We start from the raw sequence: 19182 nt of genomic DNA, 5'->3' as shown, positions 1-19182 counted from the left end.
ACAGTTAACCAACCTGAAATGAAATACATTGTTGGTTCCACCTGATACATGGTTCGTTTGTCCCATGCGTACCGGCATTGATGTGTGTGACCTGGTGCTATAAACACCAATGTCTAAGTTAGTTAACAAGCACTCACATTTATGGGATTTGGACCGTTCATCTGTTTGGCCATGCACAAAGAACCACACCAATCTAATGATCCTAGATGTTGAAATGCCACTGACATTTGCTTGATGTAATTAAAATATCTTAAATCAGTCTCCAAACTTAAGTTAATTACATATTTGAAGGCGGTGAGCTTGATTTATGGATAACATGATGCATACATGAGTCCATATGTGGCAAACTAACCTAGAAACACTCGGTGATGTTTGCAAAGGAGCAAATCTCAAAATGGGGTTAAGGGCGGATGGGGCGGATGAGTTAAGAAGGTACAAGAAAGAGAATGCAACAATCCACATGCATATACGTAGCCATTGTGCATGTGCCATCCTTGTTGAGGCATTTTATCAAATAGTTTTAATCACATAAACAAAACCCTAAATGGAGAAACGAGAGCAAAAACGTCGGAAATGCAGCAAATGAGGCGATAAATTCCAAAATCAAAATCCCATTTCTTCACTGATAATCGAGATCTTCAGTCGTGAATCAGAAAAGATCCGCAAAACATAAGGAAATCAACAAAAAAGAAAAGGAGAAATCACTCACCTTTCCAAATCCATTGAGATTACGAGAGAGAGAAAATGCTAATGCTTTTGAAAATGGGATGATTTTTTAATTTTATTATTATTATTTTTTTTTAGAAAAGATAATCAACGTCTCATTGAAACCCCCAAACATTGGCTTCATGGACGAAAAAAAGAAGGGAAGGAAAAATCCTAAACCCCCTCACATTGCATCTAAAAGACCCCCTTTTTTCTTTACAAAAAGACCCCTCCTTTTTTTAAAAAAGGAAAAAAACCCAAGGACCTAAAAAAAATAGCAAAAACCCATCCAAAACCGTCAAACCCTAGTCTTCTGCAACAGGGGCGTGAAGCCATGGCAAGATCCCATCGTTTCCTTGCAAGGATCAAAACTAACCTTGGAAAAAGTCTTAAAAACCTCTTCCAGTTCTACTCCACAGAATCTCTACTCGTCCTTCTCAAGAATCTTCAAAACCCCTTTGAAAAAACCCACCTCGCAGGGCAAAACCAGGCCACCACACGTTTGGAATCCAAACTCCTCTTCTACTTTCTTCAGGAGGGAGACAAAAATCGGGAGGTTGAGGAACTGGGTCGGGATCACGAACCGGTGTCACTCGGCCCCAACATAAACTGTGAGGTAGTCGGACGGGATCACGAACCGGCGCCGCTTGGCCCCAACGAAAATGAGATGATTAAGAGAAAGGGAGAGAGGGAGGGAGAAAGGGTTTAGGGCGCATAGAGGGGACTCAATTTTGGGCACAGAGAGAGTGAGAGAGAGAGAGGAATAGAAGGGGACAAAGGGCCGCATATTCATTTAGGTGCACGGCTCTGTTTTGAGTGCACGCCCAAAATAATTGGACGTGGATTTGGTACCTACGTGGGGCCCACCATGATGTATAGGGTTTATCCATTCCGTCCATTTATTTTTATAAATACATTTAGTTAATGATCCAAAAAATGAGGTATATTGAATGCCCAACTGGACCACACCATAGACATTGCGTGTGATTTAATCTCTACTATTTCCTATCATGTGGTCCAGTTGAGCCTTAGAAATACCTCATTTTTTGGGATGATACTTAAAATTATATTTAAAAACAGATGGACGGATTAGATAGAACACATATATTGTGGTGGGCCTCAAAAAGTCCCTTACAGGACCGTCAATTTTCAATGGTGTAGCAACTTTTTTGCTACGGATATAATCTACAGCAATTTAGCTACGGTTTATATCCGTAACTAAAAACCTACATTGTCTGTATCCTTTGCCCATTTTTTTGGTAGTAATCTGTAATTGAAGAAGGTGAGTCTGTACAACTCTAAGTTTTTTATTATAGTGGATCTCTATCGATTTTGTGCGGTGATTTTTTCCCACAAGGGTTTTTCATGTAAAATATTATGTGTTTGTGAATTGTTTGCTTTTGATATGGTTATCCTGCATTGTTATATTGTTCTATATTTGTTTATCATGCTTCCACAAAGCGCATGGATTGGGAGTGGTGTTTGATACAAATTTCTAATACCTAGGGTTTGATCCAGGTTTGTTGTTGGCTTAGATTTACATCATTGTGATATGATATACAGTGGGTTCACTCACAACAAAGAATAAAAGACCCAAATGATTGATGGTATAGATAAATGAATGGATCTTTCATTTCCATAAGCATTCATTGGAAAATTAGGATCATGCAAGCAAATTGATTTTCTAATATGGAAACAAACAGTGGATTGTTCAGATCAATGATGAGTTTGCCTATAGCATGACTAATAAAAATTACAGTTTGAATTTGTGCTGCGTGTTTAGTTGTATTTTCACAAATCCTATCTACTTGCACTCTACTTGAAATTTATGCTAAAAAGCCAGTTGCAGAACGTTGACTGATTTTGCTGAAACAGAAATTGCAGAAAAACCCTTTTAGGAGTTGCGTTCAGATGGGCCTTAGATGTTCCTTATACATGTGAACTGTAAATCAGTTTAGAAGGGTTTTGTTTTATTTTCATAGGCCCAGGAGAAGTTCAAAGGAAAAGGAAATTCGAATGAAGCAATTGTCTCAAGTAGAATAGATTGTTATTAACAAAGGTGTGCCCCATAGCTCAACGGGGGTTCTTTGTGCGTCATTACTTGATAGAAAGTAGCTCGTCCATTACCATCATAATAGCCAGTGGAGCGGTGTTCAGTCATCTGAGTTACTTATGCTATTTTGTATGTTAAGAAGAAAATATCTCCTTAGACTTTTAATTAAGCCCTTATTACAAAGTGTTCTTAGAAATTAAGCAAGGATGAGTGCGTTACATGCAACCCAAAGAGTTACACAACCACTTCCTTTGTACATTTTTGATTAGTATGGTGATAAGTCATTGCCCATTGACTCAACACCCTATGGTGATAAGTGATTTCCCATTCACTTAACTACCAGGTTTGGATCTTGAGACCTGTGGGTTATGGGCCCACATATTCACACGGTTTTGTGTGCCGCCCACAATTATAAGTTTGCATAGTAAGGCTGGCCCATGGTTTCAACAGTTTGTCATCATGGTGGACCTGCATGACAGGTTGGATGGCATACGAACATCACGACGGGACTCACTGTCCCACAGACAGTGTGCCAGCACGCGGTAGGCCCCACTTCCAGTGGCCACAAAAGTTTGGATCAACCCAATATTTATGTTTTCGATTTTATCCTGGCAAGAATAACCTTATGAACGGCATGGGTGGTGTGTGAACCTAACAGTGGGGTCCGTAGGGGGCCCACAGCGGTTGGGTGGCAAATAAACATTACTGTGGGTCCCACGTCAGATTGGTGGGGCCCACAACAGTTTGGGTGACAAGCAAACATTTCGGTGGACCCAGGAAGCTTTCAACGGTTGGTGTCATTATCTCCATTGCTTTCCGTGGTTGGTCCCACTCCCTGGTGAGCCCAGGGAATGGTTCAATGGTAGGTCCTACTGATTCTACGTGGTAGGGCCCGTCTGAGTTAGTGGGTCGTACAGCTATTTGAGATTCCTTTCGTCCGAGGACTGGTGCCCAAAACGACAGGTGCCCACGGGTGATATTAACGGTGGAGTGCAGTGAGGTCCACAGGGTGGACGGCCAACCCCTTCATCACGGTGGGCCCTAGTAGATTTCAACGGTGGTGTCATCATCTCACTGTTTTCTGAGATGGGGTGGCAGATCAACTAGGTCATGAGTGTGGCCCTGTGAGCAGTCAGACGGCAAATTACCATTACAATGGGCCCTAGGATATTTTCAACGGGCAGTATTTAATCACCACCGTTTTCTGTGGTGGGCCCCACTTGATCTTTGAATCTGCTACATGTGTAGGCCCCACCCACGAGCAGGCCTGAGTGACCCTATGGTCAAGTCAGATGGCAAACAAACATTACAGTGGGCTCCATCCCCACTGTTCGCATCGGCGGTGCCCGCAAAGTTTTTGTCTCAAACTGCTATTTGTATTTCCATGCCATCCAGGTCTACTTGACCTTTCCAACAAGTTGGATGTCAAATGCCTATCCCCACTTGGGTTTGAAATCAAGTTGTTATTTGTGTGGTCCCTTCTTCCTGGTCCGGCTGATCAAATCATCACATTGGGAGGTGGACTGCACAGTGTGGGGTCCATGCTGTCGGGACAGTCCTCACAGTGTGGCCCACCGCTTATGGGCCCCGGTCACCTTTACCATGGTGATTCACCACTTACTCGTTGTGTTGCTGTCCACTTGATGAACCGTTGATAAACACAATCATTGAGATGGGCTCCACCGTGTGGGGTCCATGTTGTCTGGACAGTCCTCAGAGTGTGGCCCACCACTTATGGGGCCAACAAGGTTTCAATGATGCAGGTTTAATCAGCGCCATTCCCAACAGTGTCAACCTGAACTTTGGGCCTGCCTCTTTATTATGCCCAAGCCCTGAAATCGGCTGAAAAAATGGATTTACTGCATACATGAATATATACATCAAGTGGACCATAACCTCGTAAGAATAAAGGAGGGAGGGAAGGTGCAAGGTGACCTATCGAATTATTTTGTTTGTGTTGTGTCCTGCCCTCTGATCCAGTCTAATCAAAGCTCTTGGTTCACTTTGATGGTTCACCAAGGGTCCCGAATTTCAGCAATTCCCCTCTTTACTTCCCCAAATTCCCTAACTCTTTCCTCTCTTGAAAGTCCAAAGGAGTTCTCTCTCTCTCTCTCTCTCTCTCTCTCTCTCTCTCTCTCTCTCCATATATATATATATATATATATATATATATATATAGGGAGATGTCATGCCCTAAATTCAGAAATCGGGTTCATAAAATTCTTGATCGTCGAATCCAGTGCCGACAGCTTTTATAGTATCTTATTTTCAGCTCCTAGTGCCCATACGACAGATTCCTATCCTAGGATCCTACAAGGAGGATTTTCCAACGTACATTTATCTCGTAAGAAGCATAACCACAAGTTTACGCAAATCACAAAAGCAACATCATCATCATATATCCACTAATATAAACAGTCCAATACAGTGCTGAAAGGGAAGTACATATATCGAAAATTTAAGCTCCAGAAGACAGCTGCACTCTCCAAGCTCAATGCTGCTGTGACCTAACGCCACCTGTACGCATCTATCGTGTATGAGCTTATAGAAAGCTTACAGGGTGGTGTAAGTGTGTGTGCAAGGTAAGTGTCAAATATGCAATATCAGAGAAATGTGGAAACATGCTGGTAAGTTCATAAATCATCAGAGCAATGTGGAAATATGCTGGTAAGTCCATAAATAATCAGAGCAACGTAAAAATATGCTGGTAAGTCCATAAATACCATCAGAGTAACGCAAAAATATGTTGGTAAGTCCATAAATACCATTAGCCTTATCCAGGCTATGCGATGCAAAAACATAATAAGCCAATATCATATATCAATGAAGCAATATAGATCAGCTATGCAATGCGGAAACATAGTTAGCCAAATATCATATACTGAGGATGCAATGTAATATGCAGTGCGAATGAAATGACCAAGCTGGAGTGTGAAGTCGGGATGATAGTACATAGTATCACATGCTATGAGGTCCATCATAAGGGACTTCTATCCAAACTAGTCCCATACCTAAATTTAGAAAGCCAGGCTCAATGTGGTAAACTCTTGATCTCAGGTTGGTCGCGCGCCCCAACCGAAATCCTAGCCATTACGAAGGTACACAAAACAATTAGTTGTGCACCACCAGCCCGAGTGGATAGTGAATGAATGAATGAACGAGTATGCAACTCCTGCTCAATAAGTTCACATATCAGTACCATACGTCTCTGAGATTATCACTGGGGTCGAGTAAACTCTACGCCAGCTTGCCGCTCCTATCCGAGCTCGTAACTGGGTAAGTTTAAGAGACCTTACTATCCACCTGCCAATATTGGGCCTGGCTCGTCGATAGGGGACCCATTCCACAAGCTGGTTAGATTCAGCCTAACATTGCTTACTCCCTCAAGTGGATAAGGCGACACCCCCTCCCAACCGACCACGACACAGTAGGAAGTACGACTTCCTAGTATTCGGCACTCAACGCTCATGTCTTCCACTTAATCTAGACGTTGGAGCATCCCCTAGCCATGGGAGTTTAGAGACTTTTACTCACAGACATCCAAAGTGCCCTATGCTCAAACCAAACATTTTTAGTGTTCCATTTGGCCATCCACAATATGCCTGTGGAGGCCACAGCCCTTATGTCGCTAGGGTGCCAAATGATCATGTCACAAAATGCGAGACGCATAAGCCATACCATTCAGTCATGCATCAAACCTGCGCGTATTGCGCGCTCATATGGGGCAACTCCGTCTCTCAGGGAGTCCCATAAACAATCAATCCAACGACACATGCAATGCTCAATCACTCCTCATAACAAGCATGCGAATGATGCATATGCGCATGTATCATGAAGTATATTAAGCATGATTATATTCACATATATCATGGAGGGCCTGCATAAGGTAGCCCATGGCTCGTAATAATGAACGAGTGACATGCACACAATCACATACACATGGTAGGTCTCACACATCACAATTGGGCCTCGTACATACAAGGGGCTTCACACAATCATAATGGGCCTCATATAATTACGATGGGCCTCGTACAATCACAATGGGCTTCATATAATCACAATGAGCCTCATATAATCGCAATAGGTCTCATACAATCACACAATAGACCCCATACAATCACGATGGGTCTCACATAGTCACAATAGGCCTCATACAATCACAATGTTATGCTAACACATACTCAGTAGTAATCAATAATTAGCCTATATATATAACGGGGTTCATAGAAGGACAGTAGATCTAATCTATAACATGAGAATTAGTCCTCAACAGTGGATATATCGAACCTGATACCACTGATCTTTCCACCTACGGTGACGATGTACTCTCCTCATATCAAGGATGGGCCTAGATGACCTACTTATATCAAGAATGGGCCTAAGAACAAGGAGTGGACTTCCTTGCCCGATCCATCACGTAACGATCTAGGCTTCCTAAGGGCTCAATAAGCACAATGTGGGCCACATTCCCTATGGAAGGCTCGGTATGAACGCAAGATGGCTCCAAGGCTTGGGTGGTCTCATAAGGTATGGTGGAAAGCATCATTATCAAATGTAGGCCCAATGGATTGGGGTAGCCTAATCAAGTGAAAGATGGGTAATATAATCATCAATGGGGGGCCCAACGGTTTGGGTTAGCCCATAAAGGGGAGATGAGAATAGGCCTAACAACGGGCCCTAGGGAGAGTTACAATGTGGACATTTAGCCATCATTACTCATACAATGTGGACATTAAACCATCATTGCTCCCAAAGTATGACCCATTTAATATCAACTAGGAACATGGATGGGCATCATAAACATCACTACCTACATCCTGGTGGAATCACACATCACAATGGGCCTCATATATATCACCTCGGGCCTCACATGAGGGCTTTATATACATCACATTAGGCCTCACTCATGGGCCATATATACATCATAATGGGCCTCAACACATGGGCCGTATCACATGGGCCTTACACATGGGCTGCATATACATCACTTGGGCCTCATACATGGGCCGCATATACATCACAACGTGCCTCATTACATGGGATGTATACACTTCACATCGGGCCTCATATACATCAATGGGCCACATCGCATGGGCCTCATATACATCAAGTGGGCCGCATTGCATGGACCGCAAATACATCACAATGAGCCCTATCCCAAGGGCCTTAAATACATCAAGGTGGGCCTCATAGATGGGCCATAAATACATTAAGGTGAGCCTCATGGATGGGCCATAAGTACATCAAAGTGGGCCTCATGGATGGGCCATAAATACATCACTGGGTGGCCCATGCAGCACCGTCCAGATCAATGGTGTGCATTCACAACACATACATCAGGGAGGGCCCACGCAACACCATCTAGATGGACGGTGTGCATGTACAACACATACATCAGGGAGGGTCCACGCATCACCGTTCAAAGGGACGACTGAAATGAAATACATATATCATGTAGGTCTCGCAGAACTTGATGACATCATTATAGAAGCCATAGCTGCTGGTGAGGTCCACATAGATGGACGGTTGGATAACAAATACATTAGAGGTGGGTCTCACCATTTAGCAGTTGCTGGACGGTGCGGGATAAGACCTATGCACCAAGGTAGGCCCCACATGGCACCGTCTAGATGGACAGTACTAATGTACAACACATCATAGGTGGGCTCCACTCCCCAAGATGGAGGACGACATGGATACAACACATTCCTTATGATCAGACAGAACTTGTTGATGTCCATACATCAGCTATATAGCTAGTTTGAGGTCCTCCAGCTAATCCGCTTCCAAAAAGGTGGGTCCCAAGTGGGGCCCACCACATACATATAATATTTATATAATATAATAATATATTATTACTATTATTATGTAACGCTCTGAAATTTGAGGGTCGAGCATAACTCAGCTCCCGAGTTTCAAAACATCACTTATGCAACATATTGAACAATGGATGTATGTTGTCTATATGAGTGCATAAAACATGAAATATATTAAGCCAAAATGCAAATATAAGTGTATATGTGCAAATCCCTGAAATACATATATATACCAGGTCGTGTTACAAGTGTTACTATCAAAATTACAAGTATCAAATTACATTATTTAATCCCAAAAGAAATCCCAGAATCCCACGCATCAGAACAAGGCTCACTAGAACCCATTTGAAAACTGCATGAAAGAAAATGCAGTCTCATCATCCTCAATCTCCTGCTCTGCCTCAGAGGTCTCATCAACATCTGCAGTTAAGACAGAGTCTGGTGGGTGTTTAAACACCGCCCCAGAACGTGGGAGTGAGTGATCAACTCAGTGGAACAATAAAGCAAAGGTTAACATGTTATCAATTTAATCAAGCAGTAATGATAAAGCAGAATAATCAAACATGTCCTAAGTACTCTTGTTAATGCAAGGATGTATGCAGAATGATGCGTACCCTCGCACGTACATCCTCAGCGTCTTCATCTTATGTTACGCATGACATCGCCTCAAAGTGTGCCACGTCTTCCAGGCACATGCAAATGCGGTGCATGAACATGATTACCAAGTTGTTATTAGTCCTTTTCATATAGCAGGATTGGGAAGCTAAGGTACCTTCCTCATATCAACGTCCAAACAGTGATCCATTCTAGGGTCGTCAGTCTTAGACAATCTCACACGATCATATGGTTTTAGGTCGTTGCAGAGGGCTCGTCACCAATCAATGCACGCCTATCATACCTTCGTTACAACACTAAGGCTCGTCACCTCAATGCGGTATCTAGGCATGCTCGAGGTCACTACAAAGGGCTCGTCACCAATCAATGTAGGCCGACAACACGAATATAGTGTCCCATACCACCATAATCTGCTCACGAGTTTGGTTGCTCACTGGTCACTACAGGGAGGCTTGTCACCCCAGCGTAGGCCGACAGCTCGACCACGGTGTCCTATACCACTATGTCCAGCTCATGAGTCTTAGAGGATCAAGGTACAATAGTTAATAGGATTTCATCGGTAAGTTTGGTACCCTAGATTCAAACAATAGCGTCCATACATGGTGAACATACATCGAACAATCGGGTTACTTGACGAACTCGACTAGCACGAGCACACGTTGGGTTGAATGACATAAAGTGCACAAACACTCCGTGTGGCCAAACCACTACCGACAACTCTAATACGACTCGGGTTCGTCAAATCACGTCCTATGTGGTGAAAGCAATCTCAGCCACAATCTCAAGGCCGATTACCGATTTCCTGGACTATTCATAGTCCCATACATATTCCACTACAACAGATATTCATATCAACAATTTAGGATAGTTATAGAACAACAACTCAAATCATGTGGTACATGAGCATTTGAAGAATATCAACTTAACATGGATTTTCACATAAGTAATACTTGAAATTAAACAACAAGGAATGTCACTTGCATGAAGGAAATCATACACACTAGTGGGAGAGTTGAGAATCGCTTCTCAACACCCATACTAGGTTGATATATTACACTTTATATCATTCAGACATTTCTACCAACACTTAGAATACATAGAGCAACATACATGACGTTTGTTGAAATACACGCATTCGGACAATTCCTTTTGCCAAGGAGTTGTCACACATACATCTAGCATAAATTCACGACAAATAATCATGGCAAACACATGTGCATATTTTATACGTATACGGTACTTCCTACATATACATAGAATACACAAATCTTAATATATCACATGCATATCAGGAACGCAACATAAACATAGCATTTGACATGTGAAATCTCATCCATAACAAGAATAAACCATTAGCTAACATTGAAAGCCTTGAAAACCATAACCTATACAATTAAAGTCCGCACCTTTAACCAGAAATAGAACACCGAACTGATTCAGACGATATGTCTTCATCAACGGCGACAAGATAACCTAAAGCAAGAATAAAAATGAGCTACAACAACATAAAGACTATTCTAAGCTCTAACACAGATTAGGGTTAGGTTAACTTACCCAAGGATGAACTTAGAATCGCCGGAATAATGATTCTAAAGTGATGGTTTAAGGATGAAGGAGAACAGGAAAGAATCTAAGATGATTCACCAACTTCTCTCTCACTTTCTCTCTCTTTTCCTCTCTCTTTCTTAGCTAGGGTTAGGAAATTCGTATGGAAAAGAGAGCTAGGGTTTTAAGGTCTATATATAGGCCTAACATTGATGAAAATAACCCCAGGGCCAAGGTATACTTAGGTTATAACCAAAACAGGCTTCTCTCGATCCAACAGAGTACTTTCAGTAGGCCTTTTTCCACGAGAGGTCAGACTTAAGCTCACTGACCATGGATCTAGGTCAAGCTGAGTTTTCGTACCGATCGGATCTTCAGATCAGCCGTGGCAGACCACACTCAATTCAACGGTCACCGAAACTTGATCAGGTCCACAAGCATAAAGACATGCCTGGGCCATCTTCCCTGATCAGAGGGTGAAATTGGGTCAGAATCCAACGGTCAGATTGCTTAAAATCGTCGGGCAAGCGACACGACTTAGATTTCATAAAATCACATTTAATTTCTCACCGTTCTCACACTCTTCACTCCAGACTCAATCAAATCGACCCAGAACATCATCTGGACTTGATTTTTGAGGTGATGGCCAATTCCAACATGGTGACCAATATAGCCTAAGATCATCGCTATCGGACTTACGACGCGCGGTCCAGGTCCGATCCAGAACTTCCAAAAATTCCCAAGAGCAACTGGATTTAACAATGAATCCTAGATTTCAGAGTAACCCAGCGCCAACTATTCTACAGATTTTGAGTCATGCAGATCAAATTTAAAGTGATTGACGTGAATTTCACAAGCAATCGAGTTTAGCGCTAATTACCCCAATTAATTATTAAGGAAAAATAGAGGTAGTACTCGGGTCTTGGCACAAAATTTTCCAAGTCATTACATATTATTATTATTATTATTATTATTATTATTATTATTATATTTTTTTGAGAATCTCCAGCATCCAGCGTCCAGATAGATGGACGGCTGGATAAAATGCATACATTAAAATGGCCCACCGTCCAAGCAACGAACGGTGTGGATCCACACAAACATCATGGTGGGCTACACATGCACCATCTAGATGGACGGTACATAGATAAAATATGTACATTAAGGTGGGTCCCACTTGCCCACACATGTCACACGTGTGGGGTGGGCCTACGTCCAAACAGATGGACAGTAAGTATAAAACACATATATCTTAGTGGCCTACAGTGCTCATCAACAGCAGCTAGGAGTTGCTGGCCGTCCAGCAGATGGACGGCCCAGCTGCAACATGTGCACGAGGTGGGTCCACCTGTGTGGCCCACCTCATCTTTGGATTAGGTTGATACTTGTGTTCTCTTCGTTTAGGGACGCTGGACGTCTAGCGGACAAACGACCCCAGATGGGGCACGGCATCAAGATGGGTCCCGCGCAATGGTCCACCGTGGGTTAAATCAAACTGATATTTGTGTTTTTACTTCATCCATGGCAGTGGGAAGGGGGCCCAACAGATGCACGGTCTAGATCAAGTAGGCCACAATCCATCACAAAAGAGAGAGAGAAAGAGAGATAGAGAGAGATCGGCATATTGGAGGGACCCCGCCACTACGGGCCCCTCTTTGTTACAACACAAACATCAAGATGGGTCCCATCACAAGTAGTCCTTGCATAAAAAAAATCAAGATCCTACGCTATGATCACCCACCAATTGACCTTCTTCTTGGTCCCTTGGTTTCGTAGCTCCTATGCTCAACCTTTGATGGTGGATGATAAAGTATGGATGGCTAAGATGGGAGATTGGGTGGTAGGGAGTGGTCCACGCTTGGCTCTTCTCTCCTTAGTCTTTTTCTCTCTTAGTTGTTAGGAAAAATGGTAGAGAATGAGTGAAAGATGGGAGTGTAAGGAGAGAGGGATGGGTGTGTAAGAGGGATGGGATGAGAGGTATGGTGGTGCAAGGAGAGATGACATGAGGGTTGACTTTTGGGTGAGAGAGGGATGGGTTGTACTTGATTGATTGATGTGATGTTTGGTAAAGATTCTTTTTTGGGATTTACAACGTGCGGCATTTTTTTGAAATAAACACAGGCCAACAACTCCTGGCCTGGGTATCTCATCGGTGCGTGAGATGCGACGTTGGAATCGCGGCGACTACGTAGTCGCTAGGGTACAAGTTTCGAGTCGAGCCGGTTCTAATATACGGGATGCCACTTAGGGTCGCGCGCAAACGTTGATTACAGGTCACGAGTCGCCGAAATTCGACGGGGAGGATCGCAAGAGTCTATGGAATGGTACGGACTAGGATACGGGCTTGACAGCTCTCCCCTCCTAGTAAAAATTTTTTCTTCGAAATTTAAAGCACGACACAACCAAACAGTGCTCACAAGGGAGGAAAATCCTATCACTATAGATATAATCAGAACACAGCATACCAACATAATTAAACACCTAAGAGATGGGGATAACGCCCACGAATCTTAGCCTCTTACTCCCAAGATGCCTCATTAACACTATGATGACCCCACTAATCCTCGTATCCCGGTTAGAAACGATCGAGACTAGAATACTATGCACCCTCACAATCTCAACGGTAGGGAGCTATGTCAGAAAGTTTCTAAGTTATTCGAACTCAAGGATTTAATCATTCTATGTTCTCCACAAGCATAAGGTGAAAGGTAGTTATCAGCAGATATGTGATGTTATCCTCAGGTATTCCCAAGTTATACTCTGATACCAACTTCTGTCACGCCTTAAACTCGAAAATAGGACTCATAAAATTTTCGATCGTCGAATCTGGTGCCAACAGTCTACGTAGTACCCCATTCTCTGCTCCCAGTGGCCAGACGCTAGATTCCGATCCTGCGATCCTACAAGGAGGATTTTTCAATGTACATTTATCTTGTAAGAAGCATAACCACAAGTTTACCCAAATCACAAAGGCAACATCATCATCACATATCCACTAATATAAACAGTTGAATACAACGTTGAAAGGAAAATACATATATCGAAAATCAAAGCTCCAGAGGACAGTTGTACGCTTCAAGCTCAATGCTGCTGCGACCTAATGCTACCTGCACGCATCTATATTGCATAAGCTTATAGAAAGCTTAGAGGGTGGTGTAAGTGTGTGTGCAAGGTAAGTACCAAATATGCAATATCAGGGAAATTTGAAAACATGCTGGTAAGTCCATAAATAATCTGAGCAATGCGAAAATATGCTGGTAAGTCCATAAATAATCAGAGCAATGCGGAAATATGCTGGTAAGTCCATAAATACCATCAGAGCAGTGCAGAAATATGCTGATAAGTCCATAAATACCCTCAGAGCAGTGTGAAAATATGCTAGTAAGTTCATAAATACCATCAGCCTTATCCAGGCTATGTGATGCCAAAACATAATAAGCTAATATCATATACCGAGGAAGCAATATAGATAAACTATGCAATGTGGAGACATAGTCAGCCAAATATCATATACTGAGGATGCAATGTAATATGCAGTGCGAATGAAATGACCAAGATGGAGTACGAAGTCAGGATGATAGTACGTAGTATCGTAGGCTATGGGGTCCATCACAAGGGACTTCCATCGAAACTAATCCCATTCTTAAATTTAGATAGCCAAGCTTAATGTGGTAAACTCCTGATCTCATGTTGGTCGCGCGCCCTAATCGAAATACTGGGCATTGTGAAGGGACATAAAATAATTAGTTGTGCACCACCAGCCCAAGTGGATAGTGAATGATGAATGAACGAGTATGCAACTCCTGCTCGATAGTCCACATATCAGTACCGTACATCTCTGGGATCATCACTGGGGTCTAGTACACTCTACGCCAGCTTGTCGTCCCTATCCGAGTGCACAACTGGGTAAGTTTAAGAGACCTCACTATCCACCTGCTAATATCGGGCCCGGCTCATCGATAGCGGACCCATTCCACAAGCTGGTCAGACTCAGCCTAACATTGCCTACTCCCTCACACGGGTAAGGCCACACCCCCTCCTAACCAACCACGACACAGTGGGAAGCGCGGCCTCCTACTATTCGGCACTCAGCGCTCATGTATTCCACTCGGTCTAGACATTGGAGCATCCCCTGGCCATGGGAGTTTAGGGACTTTCACCCACGGACATGCAAAGTACTCATATGCTCAAACCAAATATTTTCAGTGTCCCATTTGGCCATCCACGATATGCCTGTGGAGGCCGCAGCCCTGATGTTGCTAGGGTGCCAAATGATCATGTCACAAAATGCAAGATGCATGAGCCATACCATCCAGTCATGCATCAAACCTGAGCATATCGCATGCTCATGTGGGGTAACTCCATCTCTCAGGGTGTCCCATAAACAATCGGCCTAACGACACATGCTGTGCTCAATCACTCCTCATAACAAGCATGCGAATGATGCATATGGGCATGTATCATGAAGTATACTAAGCATGATTATATTCACATACATCATGGAGGGCCTGCATAAGGCGGCCCATGGTTCATGGAGTGACATGCACACAATCACATACACATGGCGGGTCTCACACATCACAATTGGGCCTCACACATATAAGGGGCTTCACACAATCATAATGGTCCTCATATAATCACAATGGGCCTCGTACAATCACAATGGGCCTCATATAATCACAATGAGCCTCATATAATCGCAATGGGCCTCATACAATCACACAATGGGCCCTATACAATCATGATGGTTCTCACATAGTCACAATAGGCCTCATACAATCACAATGTTATACTAACACAAACTTAGTCGTAATCAATAATTGGCCTATATATATAGTGAGGTTCATAGAAGGACAATAAATCTAATCCATAACATGAGGATCGGTTGTCAACAATGGATATACCAAACTTAATACCACCGATCTTTTCACCTACGGTGACGATGTACTCTCCTCATATCAGGATGGGCATAGATGGCCTACTCATATCAAGAATGGGCCTAAGAACAAGGAGTGGGCTTCCTTGCCCGATCCATCACATAGCGATCTAGGCTTCCTAAGAGCTTAACAAGCACAAGGTGGGCCACATTCCCTATGGAAGGCACGGTATGAATACAAGATGGGCTCCAAGGCTTGGGTGGTCTTACAAGGTATGGTGGAAAGCATCATTATCAAATGGGGGCCCAACGGATTGGGATAGCCTAATTAAGAGAAAGATGGGTAGTATAATCATCAATGGGGGGCCTAACGGTTTGGGTTAGCCCATAAAGGGGAGATGAGAATGGGCCTAACAATGGGCCCTAGGGAGAGTTACAATGTGGACATCTAACCATCATTGCTCATACAATGTGAACATTAAACCATCATTGCACCCAAAGCATGGCCCATTTAATATCAACTAGGAACATGGATGGGCATCATAAACATTATTACCTACATCTTGGTGGAATCACAAATCACAATGGGCCTCATATACATCACCTCGGGCCTCACACAAGGGCTTTATATACATCACATTGGGCCTCACTCATGGGCCATATATACATCATAATGGGCCTCAGCACATGGGCCATAAATACATCCCATGGGTCGTATCACGTGGGCCTTACACATGGGCTGATATACATCACTTGGGCCTCATACACGGGCCGCATATACATCACAACGGGTTTCATTACATGGGATGCATATACTTCACATCGAGCCTCATATACATCAAGTGGGCCATATTACATCAAGTGGGCTGCATTACATGGGCCATAAATACATCACAACGGGCCCTATCCCATGAGCCTTAAATATACATCAAGGTGGGCCTCATGGATAAACCATAAATACATCAAGGTGGGCCTCATGGATGGGCCATAAATACATCACTGGGTGGCTATGCAGCACCGTCCAGATCAATGGTGTGCATTCACAGCACATACATCGGGGAGGGCCAGCAGCATCGTCCAGATGGATGGTGTGCATGTACAACACATACATCAAGGAGGGCCCACGCATCACCGTCCAAATGGACGGCTAGAAGGAAATACATATATCATGCAGGTGGGGTCCTCATAGATGGACCGTTGGATAACAAATACATCAGAGGTGGGTCCCACCGTCCAGCAGCTGGACGGTGCAGGATAAGACCCATACACCAAAGTAGGCCCCACATGGCACCGTCCAGATGGACGGTGTTGATATACAACACATCATAGGTGGGCCCCCTCCCCAACACGGAGGATGGCATGGATACAACACATTCCTCATGATCAGATAGAACTTGCTAACATCCATAAATCATCTATATAGTTGGTTTGAGGTCCTCCAGCCAATCCGCTTCCAAAAAGGTAGGTCCCACGTGGGGCCCACCACATACGTATAATATTTATATAATATAATATTATATTATTACTGTTATTATTTATTATTATTTTTATTTTGAGAATCTCCAGCATCCAGCGTCCAGATAGATGGATGGCTGGATAAAATACATACATTAAAGTGGCTCACCGTCCAAGCAATGGACGGTGTGGATCCACATGTACATCATGGTGGGCTACACATGCACCGTCCAGATGGACGGTGCGTAGATAAAATACGTACATTAAGGTGGGTCCCACCTGCCCACATGTGTCACACGTGTGGGCTGGGCCCACGTCCAAACAGATGGACAGTAAGTATAAAACACATGTATCTTAGTGGCCCATGGAGCTCGTCAACAGCAACCAGGTGCTGCTGGCTGTCCAGCAGATGGACGGCCCAGCTACAACACATGCACGAGGTGGGTCCACACGTGTGGCTCACCTCAGCTTTGGATTAAGTGGATACTTGTGTTTTCTCTTCGTCCAAGGACGCTGGACGTCTAGCGGACGGATGCCCCTAGATAGGGCATGCCATCGAGGTGGATCCCGCGTGATGGCCCACCGTGGGTTAGATCAAACTGATATTTTTATTTTTTACTTCATCCATGGTAGCGGGAAGGGGGCCCAACAGATGGACAATCTAGATCAAGTGAGAGAGAAAGAGAGATAGAGAGAGATCAGCATATTGGATGGACCCCGCCACTATGGGCCCCTCTTTCTTACAACATAAACATCAAGATGGGTCCCATCACAAGTGGGCCTTACATAAAAAAAATCAAGATCCTATGCTATGATCACCCACCGATTGGCCTTCTTCTTAGTCCCTTGGCTTCCTTAGCTCCCATGCTCAACCTTTGATGGTGGATGATGAAGTATGGATGACTAGGATGGGAGATTGGGTGGTAGGGAGTGGGCCACACTTGACTCTTCTCTCCTTAGTCTTTTTCTCTCTTAGTTGTTAGAAAAAATGGTAGAGAATGAGTGAAAGATGGGAGATGTAAGGAGAGAGGGATGAGTGTGTGAGAGGGATGGGATGAGAGGTATGGTGGTGTAAGGAGAGATGACATGAGGGTTGACTTTTGGGTGAGAGAGGAATGGGTGAGTGATGGGTTGTACTTGATTAATTGATGTGATGTTTGGTAGAGATTCTTTTCTTAGGATTTACAATGTGCGACATTTTTTCAAAATAAACACGGGCCCACACCTCCTGGCCTGAGTATCGCATCGGTGTGTGAGACGCGGTGTTGGAACTGCAGCGACGGTGCGGTCATTAGGGTATAAGTTTCGAGTCGAGCCGATTCTGATATATGGGATGCAACTTAGGGTCATGTGCAAACACCGACTATAAGTTGCGGGTCATTGGAATTTGATGGGGAGGATCTCATAAGGCTACAGAATGGTACGTACTAGGATACAGGCCTGACAGGAGAAGTCCAACTTGTGCTAGCATGGTTGTTATCTGGAGGGCATACTTGGTGAGAGGGAGTCATAGTAGTTAGCATGCATTAACTAGAGAATGAGGTGGGCCACATGCATTGGTTGTTGGTGAGGTAGTGGAAGAAAAGAGAATTAGTGGAGGATGTAGTGGAAGATGAATGTGAATGAGATAAGAGAGATAGAGAGAGAGAGAGAGAGAGAGAGAGAGAGAGAGAGAGTTAGTGGATGATGTAGAAGTGGGCTTTAGGCTTTGGTAGCTCATCAGCTTGACCAAGTCAAAGGCCCATCTATAAAGGAGTAAAGTGGTGCACTAATATGTGGAAGAAGTGTAAAGTGAAGTCAATATCTCCCTAAATGTCAATATTTTGTGAAAAAGGGCTTTGGTGTGTGTATGTGTATGCGGGGCAAGCACGCTCATTCACAAGGGTTCACACATGCATGGGTGCAGGTGTATGGTCACTTAGGTATGGAGGGTTAATCTCTCTCTCTCTCTCTCTCTCACACACACACACACACACACACATGAGGGTGTGGACTTGTACACATGAGGGGTACAGAAGCACGCGTGTAGGAGAACATCCGCAAACATATAGGAAGCTAGGACACACACATGAAAAGTGGTTGGACATGGATGGTCAGGTGGAGTGTGTTCATCCTCA

The sequence above is a fragment of the Magnolia sinica genome, chromosome 1, assembly GCF_029962835.1.
Source record: "Magnolia sinica isolate HGM2019 chromosome 1, MsV1, whole genome shotgun sequence".
Lineage (NCBI taxonomy): Eukaryota > Viridiplantae > Streptophyta > Magnoliopsida > Magnoliales > Magnoliaceae > Magnolia > Magnolia sinica.
This window is presented reverse-complemented; position numbering follows the sequence as displayed.